The sequence below is a fragment of the Ammospiza caudacuta genome, chromosome 21 (assembly GCF_027887145.1).
Source record: "Ammospiza caudacuta isolate bAmmCau1 chromosome 21, bAmmCau1.pri, whole genome shotgun sequence".
In the NCBI taxonomy this organism is placed as follows: Eukaryota; Metazoa; Chordata; class Aves; order Passeriformes; family Passerellidae; genus Ammospiza; species Ammospiza caudacuta.
In genome coordinates, this window is record NC_080613.1 from 3,352,916 (window position 1) to 3,373,023 (window position 20,108).

The window sequence follows — 20,108 nt, forward strand, 5'->3', positions numbered from 1 at the left end:
GTCTCCTGCCAGGAATCTCAACCCACTGCTGACTGCAGGTTGAGGCTCCTTGTGCTCAGCAGCAGCCAGGATTTTTTCCAAAGTGTATTCCATCAGCAGTAATGGGTCTTTCCTCATAAGCTCTGTTTTCATAGTAAATCTTCAGTCTTACATTGCATTACAGAGTTCAGCTGCCGCTAATCCTTAAAAACAATTCATTTCCAACTGCAAAGTGCAATAAAGAAAGGATAATCACTATTAATATTAGTTATTGTTATTGATTTCAGCTTTAAAGAATTGATTTTCAGTCCTGGCTGCATTTATGACTCTCTTTGCTGAAGATGCATATACGGGGCTCACCACTATTTTTAGATCCTTGCCCCAGCTCCAGGAGGAAGAGGATGGAGAAGGAAAGGGAGAGAACTTGTGGGGAAGATCCTGATGGGTGAGGGAGGGCATCTCCATGTGGCTTCACATATGAGGAAAACATGGAGATTAGAAGGAAAATTATCTGTGCTTTCTTCCAGAGAGGCCCTGTGGTACCAGTGAGTTCTCCCAGTCCTTCATGAGCTGTAAATTCAGTTTTACCCCCTGCCAGTGAGTCTTGCTTTGCCTGGAGTTCCCCTGCCTGACATTTCTCCCCACTCCACCCACAGTTTGATTGCTAAATATAACATCAAAATATGAATAAAATGGTTTTGGTGGATGTGACCCTCAGCATCCTCCACTGAGCAAATCTGAGTGAGGGCCCCAAAGCAAGCAATGATCCAGAATGGGATGGGATTCCTGGGAGAATAATCTGGGCAGGAGCTCAGGAATAGGATGAGGATGGGCAGGTGGGAAACATTTTGCCACTTGTGGTCGAAGTAGATGCCCAAGAACGGATGCTGAGAAGAGAGAGTAAAGTTTCAGTTCCTTGTTTTTAAGGCAAGAAGGGGGTTGGGTTTTTTAAATCTACATCTTGCTTCAAAAAGTCACTAAAGTTCTGTCTGAAGGGCATGAAAATATTGAGAACCTCAAAAGCAGAAGGAAGGTGGTTGTTTTTTTAGGCCACCAAAATGTTTCAGTGGATTTGGACTGAAAAAGTTTCCAACATATTGCTTGGGGAGAAATTTTGGAAATTTTTTGCAATTCCAGTCACCCTGCAGCAAACGCTTCTTTTCCCCAGTTGTTTGGAAATGGCAGTACATATAAAAAATTCCATATATAGCTCTATTTTCTGTGTGAGCTTTAAAAGCTCTCCCTCTAGATAGTTTGAATATAAACTGGTGAGGATGTGGGAATGAAACAGGGATAAAAACCCTTAGCCAAGCCTGCAAAATAATTAAATGAACGTTTAACCAAGATCATTATTTTCCACAGTTTTATTTATATGCAAGATTGGATACAATGGTCTGGAATATTGTTCCACACTATTACTGTGCTATAAATTATTCGAGCAAAGCACAGCAAGGCATCATAATGCAATATATTTTTATAGTGCCATAAAGTAATTACGCACCAGACAACAAAATCCTACAGAAGTGACATATTTTATGCTTAAATTATAATTACATTAAAAGCGTCTCTTCCATTTGATGTTTATGGAGCACACACAATGGCTGTCGGGAGGCCTGGGAACAAAGGGGGTCTCTCACAGAAAGCTAGGCTGGGCCAGCGAGATGCAGCTGGGGAATATTACTTGGATTTTGGTGTTTGCAGAGTATTTCTGACAATTTCTGACAATATTTCTGAGAATTAATCTCAGCTAAACTCAGATTAACACAACTGTTCTTTGAGTTAGGCCTACACATACAGGCCCAGCTACGAAAAACAATGCAATCTAATACTGTTCCAAGAACTGAGCTGGGTTTTTCACTTGTTTCACCTCCCCTGGACATGAGGGATGAGGAATTATCCAAATTAACATTTGTACCCCCACAGATCTCAGCTACAAGGAAATACAACCTCCCTCAAGAGCGGCCTCAAACCGTCGTCTTCCAACAGCATTTTCCTACAAATCTTGTGATGTTCTGAGGATAAATTCAGTCCAGAAGTGAGAATAACATCCCAAAAATTGCACTTAGAGCAATGGGTGGGAAGAGCACTGAAAAAGAAAGAGTTCTTTGGTGGGAAGAGCCTGAAGCCATGGATTTTTCACCTCAGAGACATTTGAGCCTGTAGGAAACCTCTCCAAGTGTGGCCTGGAGATTTTTCCTAGTGGATGGTGCCTAGTTTGGGTTAAAACCAACCAAAAAGATCAGATTAGTGATGCAGAGAGGGGTTGTTAAACCAGAAAAGATGCAGGAGGAGAAATGAAGCAGAGATGGTGCTGTGATTGTCCTCAAGCTCCTTCAGGGAGCAGCCCAGAGGGTGGGAAAGGGACAGCTCTGCTGAGGGGACATGAAGGAGCAAATCCCCTCCTCAGGAGGGCCCAGCATGTGCAAAGCAGTTGTTTCTGGCAGGGAGGGGAAAAATGGCTCGAGCCTGCAAGGAAATGGCTTCTGTGGTTGGAACCCAGCTTTTCCTGGAAAGTGCCCAGCTCCCACCTCGCAGCTCTTCCTGCGTGACTCACGCCATGCCGGCTCCCCAAGGTGGGCGTTTGACACCCTTTAGAGGCGGTGACATCTTCCTAGAAGTGTGACAGAGACTCTAACTGGCAAGGCAGCAAGGGGCAGCACTCAGGGGGACAATGGAGGGCTGGGCCCCTGGCTCTGCCAGGCCTGGCTTTGCTCTCCGTGTGTTCTGCCACCTTCAGAAGATGCTTTGCTGCTGTGTGCCTCAGTTTCCCCGTGCGTGTGGGAGCTGGGCATGGAGGGAGGGAGGCCAGGAGCAGTTGTGAGCCAATAACACTGTGCAAACACTGCCACACTCAGGAGCGGGGTGAAGATACACAGAGTCCCCTTCCAGAGGCACCCAAACCTACAAAACCTGGGCTGTGAATGAGGGCAGCTAAAGGCCCTGGGAAGGCTGCATCGGTCTGTGTCTGTTTCTGTACCCCCCCCATTAACTAACCAACTAACTAACTAACCAACCTATCTGTTAATCTAGCAATTCTCTATTTATGTATCCACCCCCTGCACACGGAATGGCCCCACTCTTCCAATGCTGACACCCTTCAGAACAAATCCATCCTGCAAGAGTTGGTGTTTTGCTAGAGAAAGGTCACTCCAGCTGTTTGTGTGAGAGCTGAGGCCAACTTAATATCCTTCCTGTCCTGACATCCTTTTCCAGGCCAAAGCCCTTTCTGGAAACACGCAGAGGAAAAGCTCAGAACAATATCTGCCTTTACTTCCCCCTCCTGGGCTATATCCTTCAATGTCCCTCTATCCAGGGGTTCTACTCCATGCTGGAAGAAGGAATGGCTCTTAAATCATGTCTACACATGGCTGCTCCTCTGGTTTACCCAACAAACAGTGAGGTCTCTTGGTATGTGGGAGCAGCCCTTAAATTCAGTGACCCGGAGAGCTCAGAGCAGAGCAGGGATGGTTTGAAAGCCTTTCCTGGCTCCTGTAGTTTTCTCTTCCCTTGGATCTCTGTCGTGACATGCCTGGACAGCGTGACAAGACCTGCACAAACTCTGTCAGCCTCACTGTGCTCCCGCCAGCATTGAGCTCTTCTTGCAAGCTCACTCCAAGAGAAAGAACAGCAGAGATGCTGCAGGCTCTGTTGGGAGAGGAGAGGGCAGGGGTTAAATTCAGCCCTTGGAGAGCTGAAATATTCCAAACATAAGGCGGATGTGGCACTTCCCAGACTGCATGTAAATCAGAGACACATGCTCCCTCCGCTATGGCAGCACATGTGCAATGTTTATTTGGAGGACCCACATTGCCACTTATTTTTGTTCCCACCCAGTCAGGACTGGAAGAAGTTTGCTCCAGCTCTCCATGGCAAAATAACACAGAGTCTCTGTTCCCCCAGGACATGGGGGCATGAGAGTTACCTTCAATTTCTTGATCAAAAGAACTCAGCGTTGCCCTTCTGAGATGAGCTCCAGATCCCCCACCAACCTTGGAGCTTTCTCTCCCTCTGAACCCAGCCAGGAGCAACTCAACATCAGGAAACAATTGTAGGGACTGTTCCACATTAGCCACAATCCAATTATTTTCCACAGCCTGGCGATGTCTTCCCACACCCCTTCCCTGGCCATGGCAATGCCATCAATGGCATTGGGCAGGCTGGGAGTGACCAGCCCAGGGACAACCTGGACAGTGCCAGCACAGGAAAGGAACATGGCAAGCTCTGTGCCTCTGGCTGTTTGCACAAGGCCAGCTTTGCCCTGGTGCTGGCAGCAGCATCCTGGGGGTGAAGTCCAGTGCTACGCTGTCAGTGTGCAAAGGACACGGCCACTGTGGAGATCTTTAAGCAGCCAGAAGATCAAAGGGACAAATGTCCACAGAGGACACAATTACAAAGCCAGAGTAAGAAAGAATTTCATGTCCTGGGCACAGGCAGTGCCCTGAGGAACTCTCCAGTGCAGCAGTGCTCAGGGCTGGCTGCAAGGCTGCTCGAACTTCCCTCTTGGGTGTCTCCGCTGGGTATTTTGCAAGCAGAAACTCTGTTCAGGCTCAAACCAGCCCTGGCCTCAAGCCAGGACCTGTGTCTGTGGTCAAGGCAGGGCTGAGGCACCATGAACAAGCCCAGCTTGCTGTACATCAGCCCCCACACAGCCCTGACTGCTCAGTGTGACTTTCGAGGCTTCCCACCCACCACAAGCTCTTCATCTCCTCCTCTCTGACACCCTGGCTCTTTTTGTGCCCAATTTCAATTGATTTCTTGCTTGAATGTGCTCCTTTGCTCAGCACCCAGCCCAGGCTGGGCCAGGCTCCCCTCAGGGATCACAACACGGATTACAGCAATCTGCAAACATTATTTGGGGTCCTGGGAAAGGTCCTGCCTGCCATCCCTCCTCTCCTCTTCACTCTGAGCTCTGCATTGGCAAGGCAGGAGTGCAGCCCTGCAGGCTCTGCCTTTCTGCAGGGTTACTGCTCTGCTCAGCTCCTTGGAGTCACTTACCCTCAGAACCTCTGGTGCCACAGCAGCAATCCCTCAGGAGCTCAGCATCTGCTGGATCCCCCCTGGAAGGCTGCATTTCTGTGCATTTCTGTGTATTTCTGTCTGGCAGCTCCCATATGACTGGAGTAGAGAGCAAGGGCTGGCCCAGCTCTGCTGGAATTGGCCTTGTGTCACCCAGGAGAGGCTGGGCCCCCGCTGTCCCCATCAGCCAGATGTGACTTGGCCAGTGATGCGTGAGCGCCCAGGCCTGAGCTTTCTTGGTTTTCCTTCCCTCCCAGTGCCCCCAGCTGATGGCAGGAGCTGGAGGAGGCAGCTGAGATGCCAGGCATGAAAGCTGCTGTCCCCTAGCACGCAAATCCTGTGTCCCCAGCGACAGATTCACCCCGACCAGCCTGTCCCCTGTGACACTGGGAGCCGCCGGGTTGCCAGAGCTCTCAGTGATTTTGGTACCCAGCCATGCACAACCTTCCTCCTCTGGTGGAAGAAGAAAGGCACAGAAGACAGAAAATGAACCCGGATCCAACATCTGGTCCCCTCCAGTCCCAAAGGTGGTGTAACTGGACAAGTTAACAGGTGGGATGCTCACACTAGGCAGGTACAGGCACCAAAAGCCACTCTGGAGAACAGAAAGGCTCTTTGCAGCCATAAACCAGCTTGGTTTTCCCTGCTGTATTCACACTGAGGGCTGAATGCAGGGCTGATAAGAAAGGACCCACCTGGAGCAGCCCCCACTGCATTTTTTGGCTCTGTGATGCCCATACCCACCCCACAGCCAAAGCTCCCAGACAAATCAGGAGTTTGGAGCTGCTAGGGCTTGCCCAGCTGGAGGGGATGTTTGTGAACCCACTTACAGCATCACAGTGTGGGGAAAACAGCCAAGGGGGGCTGGGGGAGTCCAAAAATCCAAAACACAAACAGAGCTGGGAGGGAGGGAGGGAGGGAGGGAGGGAGGGAGGGAGGGAGGGAGGGAGGGAGGGAGGGAGGGAGGGGAGGGGTCCTTGCTTTTCATACCCAGGTGAGGCAAGGCAGGGAGGAAGAATGTTTTCCTCTGGATCTACCAGCCCAGGGAGGAGGAATATTTTCCTCTGGATCCACCATCCTCTGGGGGGGCTGGCCTCATCCCTGAGAACTCACCCTCATCCCCCTCACAAGGCAGCAGAGGAGAGCAGAGCTCCCCTCTTTTCAGCCTCCTCAATCCCATGGAGTTCTGGAAACTTCCCTGCCCAGCCAGGAGCGGTACCACGAAACCTGGCAAGGGCGCAGGTGATGCTTCCCTCCCACTCCACACAAATCAGCCCTTATCTCCTGGCTCAGTGGGCAAGAGGTGCCTCTCCTGAGGCTGATGAGAGCCAGGAGTGTGAGGCATGGGACAGACAGTGCCCACAATGGCTCTTTGTAACAGGGCTGAGGAAGGCTGGACAAGCAGAACAGGTTTGGTCTTCACAAAGACCAGAATCCTCCCAGGAGCAATTAGCAGGGGAGCTGAGGGTAAGAAAATTACCCAGCTCCCTGTAATTTGGATGTGAGGACAGGCTGCCCTGTGAGGACACAGGTAACGGGGTGAGAAGAGTTCGGGGAATGTTCCTGGGGATGCTGCTGGGGATGGAACTGCTGATCAAAAATCCTGCACGGCCAGGGAGCTCCCTATGGAAATAAGATATGGGGAAGGACTAAATCCAGATTAATTTGGAGCTGGAAAAGATGACACTCCCTTAGATGGCATGGAAGCATATTGATCTGACTGTCGTGCTCCCAGGCTGCTGTGCCGTGTCAAAACAAGACGTTTTGATCAGACTGAAGCAAAGGAAATGTTGAATTTTCCCTTCAGGGAAAGAATTCCCAAGACTGTGAATTTCATCCTGGCTTTAGATTGCCCTGCCACAGCATTTCTCATGGGACAGAGAGGTTTTATTCTTTTTTTCCAAGCTCTTGTCCTCAAGACCTTCTTCTGAAATTCTGGACTTAGTCTTCCCAGAGGGTCAGGTTTATTCATAACTGAGGAGGCCAGGAGGCCTTTTAAGCAGTTCTGTAATTATAACTGAAATGTCCAGAGACTGCAGAGAGAGCAGAGGCTGAAGATGAGCACAAAATGCCTCAGGAGCCTTGAGGAAATGAGGAGATCTGGCACACGGATTTGGATAGCCATGGATATGCCATGAAAGCCCTCATTAGTGTTATCCTACATTATGTTTATGGCCATAACACCAAGACAGAGCTCTCACAGGGAGACCATACAGGAGCATCACAACAAACGGTGCTGAATGGAGAAACATCTCCCACCTGCTGCTGTCAAAGGCTTTTTCTCCTCTAAATGCAGCAGCACAGACTCAGAGACTGAGCCCGGGCGCTGCAGCTTGGCAGCTTTAGCCCACAGACACATCGTGAGTCACGGGATGGTTTCTATTCCTGTTTTCTGTGCCTTTGCAGGTCAGTTCGGCGCAGGATTGTGTCCCCACACTCACACAGAGTCTGTGTTGAGGCCCTTCCTGACCCTGCCACCTCCATCTCCAGCTGTGCCAGAGATTTCCACCTCCACCTGCCTGCACAGAGCAGGAGCACAAGCACAGCCACATCCAGGGCTGGCTCAGCTCAGTGCCAGCCTGCAGGAGCAGCTCCAAAGTGTGGCATCTCTTCATGGGAATCCAGAGCTGGCAATTTCTAAAACACACCCGCCTGTTTCAGCATCAGTTCCCAAATTCTGGTCCTTCAGCCACCCACACCTGTGAAACACATTCCCAAGGCCCCTTCCCACCTGCTGTACCTGACACTGGCATGACCTCAGGACTAAAAGCAGTGGATTGGGATTCTGCTGGCTGTTAATAACCCACTGCCAGCCCAGAAATGGGATCAGCTTTTGCTCCTGGCATCAGATCCACCACTGGCTCCCAAGAGGTTCATGGCCTCTCCAATTCAATGTTCAGACCTACAATCCAAAATGCAGGGGTTGACCTAAGAGGTCATGAAGGGCTAAGAGATATTTGGACACAAAATCCCACCCCAGAAATGCCAAGAACCATTCTGAAACCTGCTGAATCTTCTTCTCTGCTAAGACCATTCCAGGGAACCTTTTGCAGCTCATTTTTCCCTCCCACAAGAAGTCCATGTCAATGTTTAAAGTTTTTGCAAAGTGCTTGGAGATCTACAAACTGCCCAGTGCTGGTGCAAAGGCAGATGTTGAACGCAGAGCTTGGGCTCAGCTTGGCCCAAAAACTGCAGCTGAATGTTCGGATTTTTGATTTGGCCACACATGCAACAATCAGTTAAAGTTTAAGCAATGTCCAGAAGTCCTGTTGGCTCCTGTGAGGCCAAAGGACACATCTGAAGTGAGGTGTGGGGTTAAATCAGGTTTTCCAGTGGAGTCTAATTGGGTTAAGCATTCAGCTCCTTGGATATACCTCAATCCCTACACCTTTTCCAAAAATGAGACGTGAAGATGAGGTTACTTCACCTGGATAAAGACTTAGAGGGTTTTATGTCCAGCTCGTCTTTCCCAAAACATCATGTTTTCCATTAAAGGGAAATTAATTACTCCAAACTTCCACAAATGTTGAAGCCATGTAAAAAGGTACAGTGGCTACCCCTTTTGTGTCAGTGGCTCATCCCTGACAATGATGGAACAGCTCCTGGTGCCACTGTGCCATCAGAAGCTCCTCGTGATTTTGCAGAGCTTTTGAGAACTCCAGTTCTCTTCTGCTTAAACAGTCCTCACCTTAAAAATGAGGCTGTGGAGAATTCACTGCAAATCCCTTTGCATTTCCTTAGCTCTGAGGAAACGAGTGAGATCAGCTCCAAACTTGCAGTGAGCTTGCCCTGCCAGAAATATTTGTGCTTGGACCAGCAAAGCCAACGTTCCCAGGCTGGCTTGGGAGAGCAGACACTTTGTTTTTTGGCTCCAAGGGAAAATGTTGCCAGCTGCCAGCATTTAAACCAGCAGTGCTGCTGCTGCTGAGCATGAAATCAGCCAGGCAAGACATTGTGATGGGGAGACAGAAGGGAAGAAAGCAGGGCATGGGCTTGGTGCAGAAACCAGCACGTTGAGAAACCCAGCTGTGCCACAGAGCTGGGGCGTGCCCGTGGTGAGGCCAGATTAAATCAGGAAATTGGGATTGTTCGCTTCTTATTGCTGCCATCCTTCAACCATTTGTCCTGGGAAATGGGGCAGGAGCTTCCAAAATCCTGCTGGTGCCATTTCTTGTCACTGCCTGGTCTGACAGCCCTGATCCATGGGGTGACCATGGATATTGCCCTGGGAGGATGACTCAGTCTCACTGAGGATAAACCTGAATAATTTAGAGCTGATCATGTTTTTTCACAGGGATCCATGGCTGTGATTGCTCCCATATCACATCCTCATCCTCCCAGCCCTTTCCCCACTCTCCTCAGCCCTTCCAAGATGAAAGCAGATGTTGGCAGTCCTCAAGGTTTCTCTTTCTGAGCCAGGCAAAAGTGACTTTGGTTTTCCCTGCTGCTCTAGCAGAATGTTCTGACTGAGTGTACAAGTGGGTATGGATTTATGGGGAATTTACCCAACAAGATGGAAGCTGTAGAGCCACATATATTTATAAAAATTCTGTTTCAAATCAATATCCCAGGACTGTTCTCCATAAAACCAAGAGTTTACACAAGCAAAAAAGAATTAACACTAGTGTGTTCCCCACAAATAGAAAGTTTCACAGAGTTTGGGTTTTGTGGGCGTACATTTCAAAATCTGCCCACAAATGTTTTCTGTCTTAAACACCTCAAAAACTTCCCAGCAAGAAGTGACAGAATGTATCTCTCTGCAGTCAGAAATGGAATTGCATCATATACACACACAATCAGGCTGGTTTTCAGCTAATTAGCTCTGATCCAAACTGCATCACTGCTTGAGCAAAGCTGTGAGAGACCCAGGGCAAGTTTCATGATCAGGGTGTCCATGGGGGTTAGAATAAGATGATCTTTTAGGTCCCTTCCAGCCCAAATCATTTTATTGCTTATCATGAATCCATGCCTGAGGGGCTGGAGTTCCCTGGAAGGCCATGTTGATGCCACTTTGAACATTTTCATGTACTCTAGGAAAAATTCTTCGAGATCCCCAAATGTTAAAATATGAGTTGGGAAAATATTCCGAATTCCTTTGCAATAGTGGGGGAAGAAATCTAAGTTAAATCTGGAGTGGTTTCCTACTTTAAAATAAGAACTTTAAATTGCATTTTACTTTAAAGGACATTTCAATTTTATATTTATTTATGTTCTATGATATGAAAGGCAAGGTTCCTGCGGGTGAAAGATGATGAAGTTTGAAGGAGATGCTCCATGCAGGGAGTTGTGCTGGACCAGGGTTTGGGACCAGTGCTGCAGCACTCCCAGTGCTTCCATTCCCAGCTAATATGAAGGAAAAGCTGCCACTGTCTCCAGCCAATTGTAATTTAATTGTAAAAATTAAAATAAAATTTTGCTCCAGGTGGCAATTTGGCATCTGCTTCAATTTCCCCCTGCAGTGAGGGATTGCAGGCACTGCTAATGAGGGGCTAATTTTGCACACAGTGGGGCAGATCCTGGGCTCCTGCAAAGCACAGGGAGCACCATGGAGTGGGCAGCAGCTCCTTCCAGACCAGGGGATAAGCCCCAGGAGTCTGTCCTTCCACTCCCTGTTGCAACAGCAGCTCGAAGCTGTGAGTTTTGGGCTGCAGCCTGGGGTTGCTGTTTGCATCCGCAGCCTCTCTAAACATTCTCGTGCCGTGTTATCGCTCTGGAATTCCAGAGTGCTGAGTCCCGGCCTCAAGCAGCCAGAGGAATTTGCTCCCCAAGCATTAATGCTTTCTCCTTCCCCAGAAGGATCCCCTGGGATGGCTCCTGTTGTGCAATGAGGGTGGGCTGGTGTCCTGCCAAGCCCCAGATCCGGGCTTGGGTTTGGTCACCTCATCCAGCTCTGGCACGTGAGGTGGGTGATGGGACCAGCATGGTCCATGCTGGGACTGGGACAAGCCCAGGGTGAAGAACTGGGCATTGTGAAGGACAGCAGCCTCCTCAACCCCTTCCACTCCAGGGGTATCCAGCTTTGCATCAGCCCATCCAGAGGCAGAGCTGGCAGCTGCTCTGAGGGACGTGCCCCACATCCTGATCCACCCAAACTGTTCTGCTGCAGGTTCAGGGGTGAACACTCCCTGTGGGCTTTGGGGACAGTGATGGGGACAAGAGCTCACACCCACACTGGGTGTACTTCAGAATCATAGAATCCAGAAAGGTGGGAAAGTTCTCTATGATCTTCAAGTCCAGATAGAGACCAAAAGTCTCTATTATTAGGGGTGTTAACCCTTTCACAAGTACTGCCAGTACTCCCACAAGTTCTGAGGAAAAGACAGGATTCTCCACTCAGCACAGGACTCCTCACTGCAGCAGAATTCCTGTCTGGACTGAGCTCACAAAGAATTGTTTGAAGTTGTACACATGCAAGAGCAAGAGTTTAAAAAACAGGGGAAGAGATAGAAAATCTTCTGTATGAAAACCAGACAAATTTGCATCAACCCATCCAGAGGCAGAGCTGGGAGCTGCTCTGGGGGACACGCTCCACATCCTGGATCCTCACTGCTGGTACTCCCACCAATTCTGAGGGCAAGACAGGAGGCTTCTCCACTCAGCTGCGGGACTCCTCACTGCAGCAGAATTCCTGAGCTCACAAGGAAGAATTTGAAGTTGTACACACGCAAGAGCAAGAGTTTAAAAAGCAGGGGAAGAGATAGAAAATCTTCTGGATGAAAACCAGGCAAATTCCTTGAGTTTAGAGGAGACTCATCCACATCTGCTTCCTGCAGGGGCTCCTGTCACTGCTGCTGCCTCTGCAGAAAGGCCGTGGGACAAACGGGGCTGGCGAATCATCGGGGGGAGCTCTGAAGCAGCCAGCAAAATTTTGCAGAATCTTTTTGATGACAAGAGCGTTGCGCTGACAAAACAGCCCATTTTCCTGCTCTAACCCCCTCGTTATCAGCCCTTGGTTGCAGGAGTGTTGGCTGACACTGCAGTGAGGATTATTGAGCTGTTGACAGAGAGCTCATCCACTCGGAGCAGTTATCGTGGCAGGGAGCATCCAGCACTCAGGCAGCTCCTGACAGGCTCTCTCATCAGCCAGATGCCGTGTGTGGGGGAGCCTCCTGGAGCCTCACACCCCGTTTTCCCCCCTCTTATTGTATTTAAATCAGTCTCCCAGCAGCTTTATGGCTGATTAGCCCTGCAGAGAAATTAATGGGGACACGGCCGTAAATAATCTTGGAAATGGTCCCTCCAGGTGAGTCCCTCTCTGTAAGGGATATATTTGGGAGAATGCTGCTGTGATTGCTCCAGGGAGGAACATGGGACATTCATGGATGGGGAAAACCCGACCAAGGCCAGAACTTCAGCTTGCCAAGATCTCCATTGCTTTACTGATTTTGGTATAAGGCTCCTGATTGCACCAAGTGGCTAAAAGCCATGCCAAAGGCCAGGATTAGAAAGCCAAAGCACTGTTCAATGCTTAATTCCTGAGCTCAATAAATGTATCCCCTCCTGGAAATGCTGCTCAATGTTAACAGGATTAGTGGGCCTGCTCATCCATCCAGGCAGAGCAGGGTAGGAAGGAAGGAGGTGGGAAGGACAGAAAAAAGGAGGATGGAGGCTGATGAAATGTCTTTAATCCTGTTCCTCTGCCCACTGGGACATGGCACTCCCTCCCTGCTGCTCTGCCATCCAGACAGCTCCATAATCACAAGGAAGCAGCAAGACCAGCCCCAACCCATGGTGCAGCACTGCAAAACTCAAGGTTTCACTTTGATCTCTGCCTGGAAGATGAAAAGTCTTAATCAAGGCTGAGAGCATGTTAAACAGCAGACTCTAAAATAATTGGGCACCGTGGCCTCCTTAGGTAAGTGCAAAAAGAGGGAATTATTGTGGCTTGGGCAGTCAAACATGTCCAGGCTTTATCCTGGCTGGAACAGGGCACAGGCAGAGGGACCAGGGCACTGCAGGCTGAGCACACCCTGCACAGGGATTGCCAGACAATCCAATGGTGTCTCTGCTCCCAGGATTGTGCTGTTCCCTCAAGCTGGCTGCATTAAAGCTGGCAGGGGAAGGGCTGCCAGGCTTGGCCAGCTCTTGCCTTGCCAGCCCCAGGAGCAGCTGCTTTTGCAGAGGGGATTTGTCTGCCTGGAGAGTTCAAATCTTTTAGTTCATTTCCCTCATGTGTTTCAAAAATCTCTGCCTGCAAGGCTGAAGGAGACTCTAAGAAGGTTTTAAACTGGTCATTGCTTGTGGGTGGACACCAAAAGAATTGTCTTCCCAATGCTGTTAGGATGATGTGCAGGGAAAAAGGGACCATGGCATCCAGATGAGCCACAGCATTGCAAAAAGCTGCAGAAAGCAGGAGGGATGGAGAGGAATGGATTTGCTCCTGTGATTGAAAAGAAAACAGCAGAGCCAACATGGTAGGAGGTATCCTGTACTTCCAGCTCAGATGATGCCATTGGATGCTGGAGCAGGTCCCAAACGTGCCCAAGTTTCTGTCATGTTGGCTCCCAGCACCTCACAACCAACTCCACGTGCAACAACACCACACGAGAGTGAACAGGGAGGGTTGTACCATGGAAAAAGTGCTTTGCCTCTGATTGGAAAACCTAATTAGCAATTAAACAGGAAAGAGCATCCCATCAAGTAGATATGCAGGTTCTTTTCCAGCCCATCAGGTTTGCAGAGAGCAAGGGAGCAGCTTCTGGAGCAGCACAGGGGGCGATGGACGGACGAGAGGATCGTCTTCAAGAATGGAAAGGACATGAGACAAAATGTTCTTGCTCGATGTTGTAAACAAGCCTAAAGTGTTTTGAAAGACTCTGTCAATATAAATTACTGACAAACAAGACACTGGAATTGCAAAAGAGGAGCCCAGCTGGAGGAAGGCTGCTCGCAGAGTGCCTGCTGCCCACCTCAGACACTCAATGCGGCAGCACCGCTCTGCTGCCCTCCCACATTCCTCTCTATTCTTCCCCTCTCAAATGGAGAAGAGGCATCAAGTGCTCTGTGTGAGATGAGTGCATTAAAGCATCCTCCAGCCCAGCTACTGCAGCCCTGACAGCTGAGAGAATTTGCCAGCAGAGCTCTCAGCGCAGCATTTCATGATAATTCCCTGCACAAGCCCTCCCTGCGCTGAGGGGTTGGGAGATTGGCTCAGCACTGTCTGTGTCCCTGCTCCTCCCTGCTGGAAGCTCATTCCCTTCCCCACAGGATGGATCAGGGAGCTCTTGGCATCCTCCAAGGAGTAAATGTGTCCCTCAAGGGGCAGGGAGCAGCTGCTGCACTGTAAATCCACAGCCTTGGTTACCTGGAGTTAACTTTCTCACCTTGTCCTGTGACAGCAGCCAGAGCTCTGCCAGGAACAACTGTGGCACTGCCAGTGTCAGCTTGGCTGTGGACAGCCCAGGCAGCAACCTTGACCAAAAAAGAGTTTTGCACTTTCCCCCTGCCGTTTAAAGCCCAGATGCCTGAGCAGAGCTCCAGGATGAGAGCTCTGCCTGGTGCAGGGCCATGCCTTGCACACGGGAATGCTTTAAAGCCATTTCCAGGGATTTCCAGTGGGCCCTACTGTACTTGGGCCTCGAGTTCAGAGCAAGGGGAGTGCTGGAGGGGTGGATTGAGCACTACATAAATAAACTGGAGTGGGTTTGTCCACCACTGAAACACAAACACGGCTGGGGTGGCAGGAAGCCAAACAGAGAGATAATATTTTTCTTAGGTATTAGCCCAGTATGAAATCAGAGCAGAAGAATACTCAAAGAAAGCCTTGACAGGGAGTAATGAGATTTTCAGGTGGGTTTTTAAAATTTTACTAGAAAGCTGAGAAAAGAATGAATTCTAACCATCCTCCCAATGATTAAAGAGTCTCAGTGCTCCCCCCCCAGAGTGGCACGGGTAGGAAGTGCTTTTCAGGAGGATTTTGTGGTTATTTCTGCTTCTTTCTGTATTCTGGGAGGCTCCAGGAGATCCAGAGCTGATCCATCCTTTGGCAGAGGTGAGCTGGGCTGTGCCCATGGCTCAGTGCCCACCAAGCCTGCCCTGGCATGGGGTCACTGTGGGGCTGGGGGAGCAGCAGGGCTGCCCTTGGACCAGGGCTTTGGGGCACAAGGAGGAGAAATCTAATCCAGCCCAAGGATCTGAGAGAAGGTGCTCATTGCTGAGTTAGCTCTGCCTCCCCTTGGGGCTAAAAATACCTTTTGGGGACACTTGACAGTGGTGCCAGAGCCTGGCTTGGGGACAGGGGAGTGGGGCAGGCAAAGGCAAAACAGGGACAAACATCTCATTTTTGTTTCCACTTTTCCATTTTTCTTTCTGAGATCGCAGAATGCTTTGGGCTGGATGAGACCTTAAAGACAATCTCATCCCATCATGGGACACCCTCCTCTGGAGCAGGCACTCAGAGGTGTCACTGGCAGCAATGCTGAGCGGGGTTTGGCTCCGGGAGGAGCATTCTGTCCATGTCAGCCGGGATGGGGAAACCTGAGCCCATGGACGGCTCGACAAACATCTCATTTTTGTTTCCACACTTCCATTTTTGTTTCCACATTTCCATTTTTGTTCCCACTGAGCTCACAGAATGCTTTGGGCTGGATGGGACCTTAAAGACCCATCTCATCCCAACCTTCCCAGCATGGGACACTTTCTCTAGACCTTGGAGCAGCAGCGATGCCGAGTGGGTTTTGGCTCCAGGAGGAGCGTTCTGGCTGCTGCCTGTCCGTGTCAGCTGGGATGGGGAAACCTGAGCCCATGGATGGCTCGACAAACATCTCATTTTTGTTTCCACGCTTCCATTTTTGTTTCTGAACTCACAGAATGCTTTGGGCTGGATGGGACCTTTAAGACCATTTCATCCCAACCTTCCCAGCATGGGGCACCTTCTTTTGGAGCAGGCACTCCGAAGTGGCACTGACAGCAATGCCGAGCAGGGTTTGGCTCCAGGAGGAGCGTTCTGGCTGCTGCCTGTCCATGTCAGTCGGGACGGGGAAACCCGAGCCCATGGACGGCTTGCAGGAACAGAACGAACAGAGCCAACAAATCAGGGCGCTGCCATCTCCTCCGCCCCTCTCTGTCTGCTTCAGTAACAGCCCATGGGGGAGGCTCCCCGAGCTGCTGAATGGCTCGATAACCAGGAGCCAAAAACATTCAAAACCGCACGTCTGAATTAATTCATCCCAAAGCATCCGCAGACGGAGGAGGGGAGGGGGGCGGTGGTGAGGGAGGAGGCGGAGGAAAAGAAACAGGAGAAGGAGAAACGACTTGGCTGCTTTTCAAGCCCTTTCTAAAAATGCTGAAAGAGTTTGGCAATACTAATAAAAACCCAGTGCAGCAGTTGCCCTAATTTTTCTGAGCAACATCGCTGAGAGGCAGGCGACAGGATGGCTGTGGCATGTAAAATAAGGGATGAAAAGGAGGAGGGAAGGGTTTGGATGTCAAAGTGACGGTGGCAGGATGGAGCCTGACAGCATGGACAGAGACAGGGATGGCTGAGCTGCTGGAACCCCTTTCAAATCCCACCCTGCTCCATCCCTGCCATTCCAAATCTCAGCCCAGACCCCCTCCCAGGGCTGGGAGTCTCTGTGCTCGTGGCTCGGCTGCTTGCAGAACAGCAGAGATGGATTTGGACATGGTCTGGAGGCAGCAGTGTCAGCCTGTCTGCTGGGATGAGGCTCAGCACAGCTCCAGCCAGAGCAGAGCAGAAAAGCCACACGTTGGTACTGGAGAGGGGCAGCCCAGCAGCCAGGCAGGAGGGAGCTCCAGACAGCAGATTTTTCCTCAAACAGCATGAAATCCATACAGGAAAAAAGTTTGTGACCAACTCAGCCTGGGAACCCCCTCACAGGGAGGTGAGGGCTGAGGGAGCACTGATGTTCCTGCAGTGAGGACAGGGTTTTCTGCAGCACCAATCTGCAGATCCGTTTTGGGCTTGGTTTCTAATATTTGCACTCTGGAGGAACATGGTGTGGTCATTCCCAGTTCCTCACACACTCAGAGGGATGCTGTGAGGTGCCTTTGAAGTTGATTCATCAATTAATGGCATAAAACTGGAAAATAATGCCTTTGAATTGAAAGAAAGTTGGGTTAGGGTTATTGGAAGGAATTGTTCCCTATGAGGGTGGAGAGGCCCTGGCACAGGGTGCCCAGAGAAGCTGTGGCTGCCCCATCCCTGGGAGTGTCCAAGGCCAGCTTGGAGCACCCTGGAATAGCGGAAGGTGAAACTGGATAAGCTTTAAGGTCCCTCCCAACCTAAACCATTCTGTGACTCTATAATCCCACAATTAATTAAAGCATCCCTCAAGAATTTCAATCTCAATCCCTTAGATTTTGTGTTTCCAACACCAAACATCGCACCAGGGGTTTGGAGGGCTCCATTCCAGCCTGTGGCTGGTTCTCCCAACCTTTCCACAATGGCATTTTCAGGGCAGGGGCAGACCCAGGTCCATGCTAGGCATTGCTAAATTGAGAGGCCAACACTGTTGGTAGAAACACAACGTTTAAGGGCTGCAGCCCATCAAACCACCAGCACAACCAAGGTCAAAGCCATCCTTGAGTCATCCCATGGAGTTTTAGGGATCTGTATAAATAACTGGAGAGGTTAAAGCTAACTGCTGAGTGCAAACACTCCCAGTGCTGCAGGACTTGGTGACATTCAGCCAAAAGGTCACATCTCTCACCATGCTATTTGCATTCTCCATCCTCATACAGCAGGAGCAGAGCAGAGGAGCTGCAGGAGGCAGGTGAAGGGGCTGGAAATGCTGCCTGCCCATGGTTTGGACAGGACCTTGCATTTCCTGCCATTATTTTAACCCTGAAGGTTTCATAACAGAGCACCTGGTGGGATGTTGGGTCTGCTGCTCTCTCTGACCAAGAGTGAGGACTATCACAGACATCTTTTCATGAAAAATCCTTTCCTTGGGATTTTTTTCTCCTGAGAAGTTGAGAGGCCTCAGGAACAAAATGTAAACAATGTTTATCTGCTGCTGTGGAATGCAACAGGTGCATCTGGGATTAATCTCATGTTGGATGTTTGTAATTAATGGCCAATCACAGTCAGCTGGCTTGGACACAGGGCCCGAGCCACAAACCTTTGTTATCATTCTGTCTGATTCTATTCTATTCTTAGCTAGCCTTCTGATGAAACCTCTTCTTCTATTCTTTTAGTATAGTTTTAATGTAATATATATATCATAAAATAATAAATCAGCCTTCTGAAACATGGAGCCAGATCCTCGTCTCTTTCCTCATCTGAAAACCCCTGTGAGCACCATGGTCACAGAGGACAACACACGAGTGGGGACACCCAGCAGAGCAAGCTGGGACATTGTGGCTGCCACATGAGACCATTCCCCGCTCCAGCTGGGATCTGCTTCCCAGGAAATTCCTCTTGTAGGAACCACTAAAGAATTGGGCTGCTCTACCAGGGCTGCCTCAACCCAACATTGGGAAGAAGACAACAGAGAGCTCAAGCATTATTAGGATATGTGGAGTTTTTAGGGTGTTCCTCATCCCGTTGAGGGTAATTAAAATGGCAGAGAGAAACTCTCAGCCTTGGGAAGGGAACCAGTGGATCTCCATGTGGCTCCAGGCTGGCCAGCCCAGCTGGGATGAGTGAGAACAGTGGTTCTGTGTCTCCCAGAGCTGCTGTTTGCTGTCTGGGGAGTGCAGGCAGGGAAGAGGTGTTAGGAAATCTCTCTGAGTCAGCCTCACAAGTTGCTCAATAGAAATACCCACAGCAAAGTAGGGTGCTACAGCTGAGGGATTTCTTCCCCAGTTGCAGAAGAAAGAATGGCTTGAAAAGTTTCAACCTCCAGCTAATTTTAGATGGACTGCCCTGTTATTCTACAAGCTTACATCAGTTAAACCTTGTTTTTCTGTCACACAGGACATGGGACACATCTGCACCACTGAAGATTGGCTTAGTCAGAGCCTCTCTGAAGCCTGGGGCTTGCTGGATTGAATCACAGAATCATTTAGGTTGGAACAGACCTTTAAGATTATCGAGTCCAACCCTATTTATGTTCCTATGTAATGTTTAACTTCATGGCACTGTAATGCAGTTAAAGAGAACTCAAAGAGAAAACTCTGCTGTTCTTAATGCAGTTTCTGCTGATGTCTGAGGCACCTCAGACAGCAAAATATATCTTTTTAATCAGGAAGAAAAAGGCTGCAGTGTGCACAGAGCTGGTGAACCATGTCCTCAAAGTGCAGGAAGGATCAAAGTGGGAAGACCTCCTCCTGCTCCCCAGGACAGGCTGGGCTCTTGCACCAACCTGTACATGAATTCAAGTCCCAGGCAGGATTCTAACCACAGCAGATGGTTGGGAAGAAAGCAAAGGCTCTCCAGAGGAGCCCCACCTGGAATGTGGGCTGTGCTGTGATGTAGGAGACTGATGATGGGGCCTGGCTGGTTCCCCTCACAGGTACCAGAGGCTTTGAAGCATCTCCCCAAGGTTCTTAAGGGCAGTGTGGGTGTGGGGAAGCCACCCTGCCTGGCTTGGGGAGGTGACTGCTCAGCCCTCAGCCAGGGGAAACCATCCATAAAGGCTCCAAGTAGGAAATACCTTCAAAAAATTTAGGGGGAAAAAGCCAGTCCTGGCAGATCTTATCTCAGGGGAAATGGGATCAGGCTTTTGGGAGGAGGCATTTCCCACCCCTGGGGCTGCCAGCCCCCCCGTGCTGCTGCAGATCCCTGGCCTTTTCAGGATGCAGGAGAAGGCCTCTGAGACTTTTCTTTCAAAAATAGAGCAGGGGTTACCCTTTCTTTCCAAACTCCTCCCGGGAAGGAGCCGCCCTCTCCCAGCGCCTCTCCGTCCCCTGGCTCTGTGCACGTTAACCCCAAGCCATGATGGCCCAGCCTCTCTCTTCCCTGCCCTCTGTGTCCCTGCTCATTCCTGGGGAGCAGCTCCCACCTCTCCTGCTGGTGGCTTCCCACAAGGTCCCAAAAAGTCCAAGGAACAGCAGGGAAAGGTGGAAATGTGTTGGAACTCGATGATTTTTGTGATGGTGTTCACAGGGGTTCTTGGATCAGGGAAGAGAGGAGGATCTGACTCCATGTTTCAGAAGGCTTGATTTATTATTTTATTATATATATTACATTAAAACTATACTAAAAGAATAGA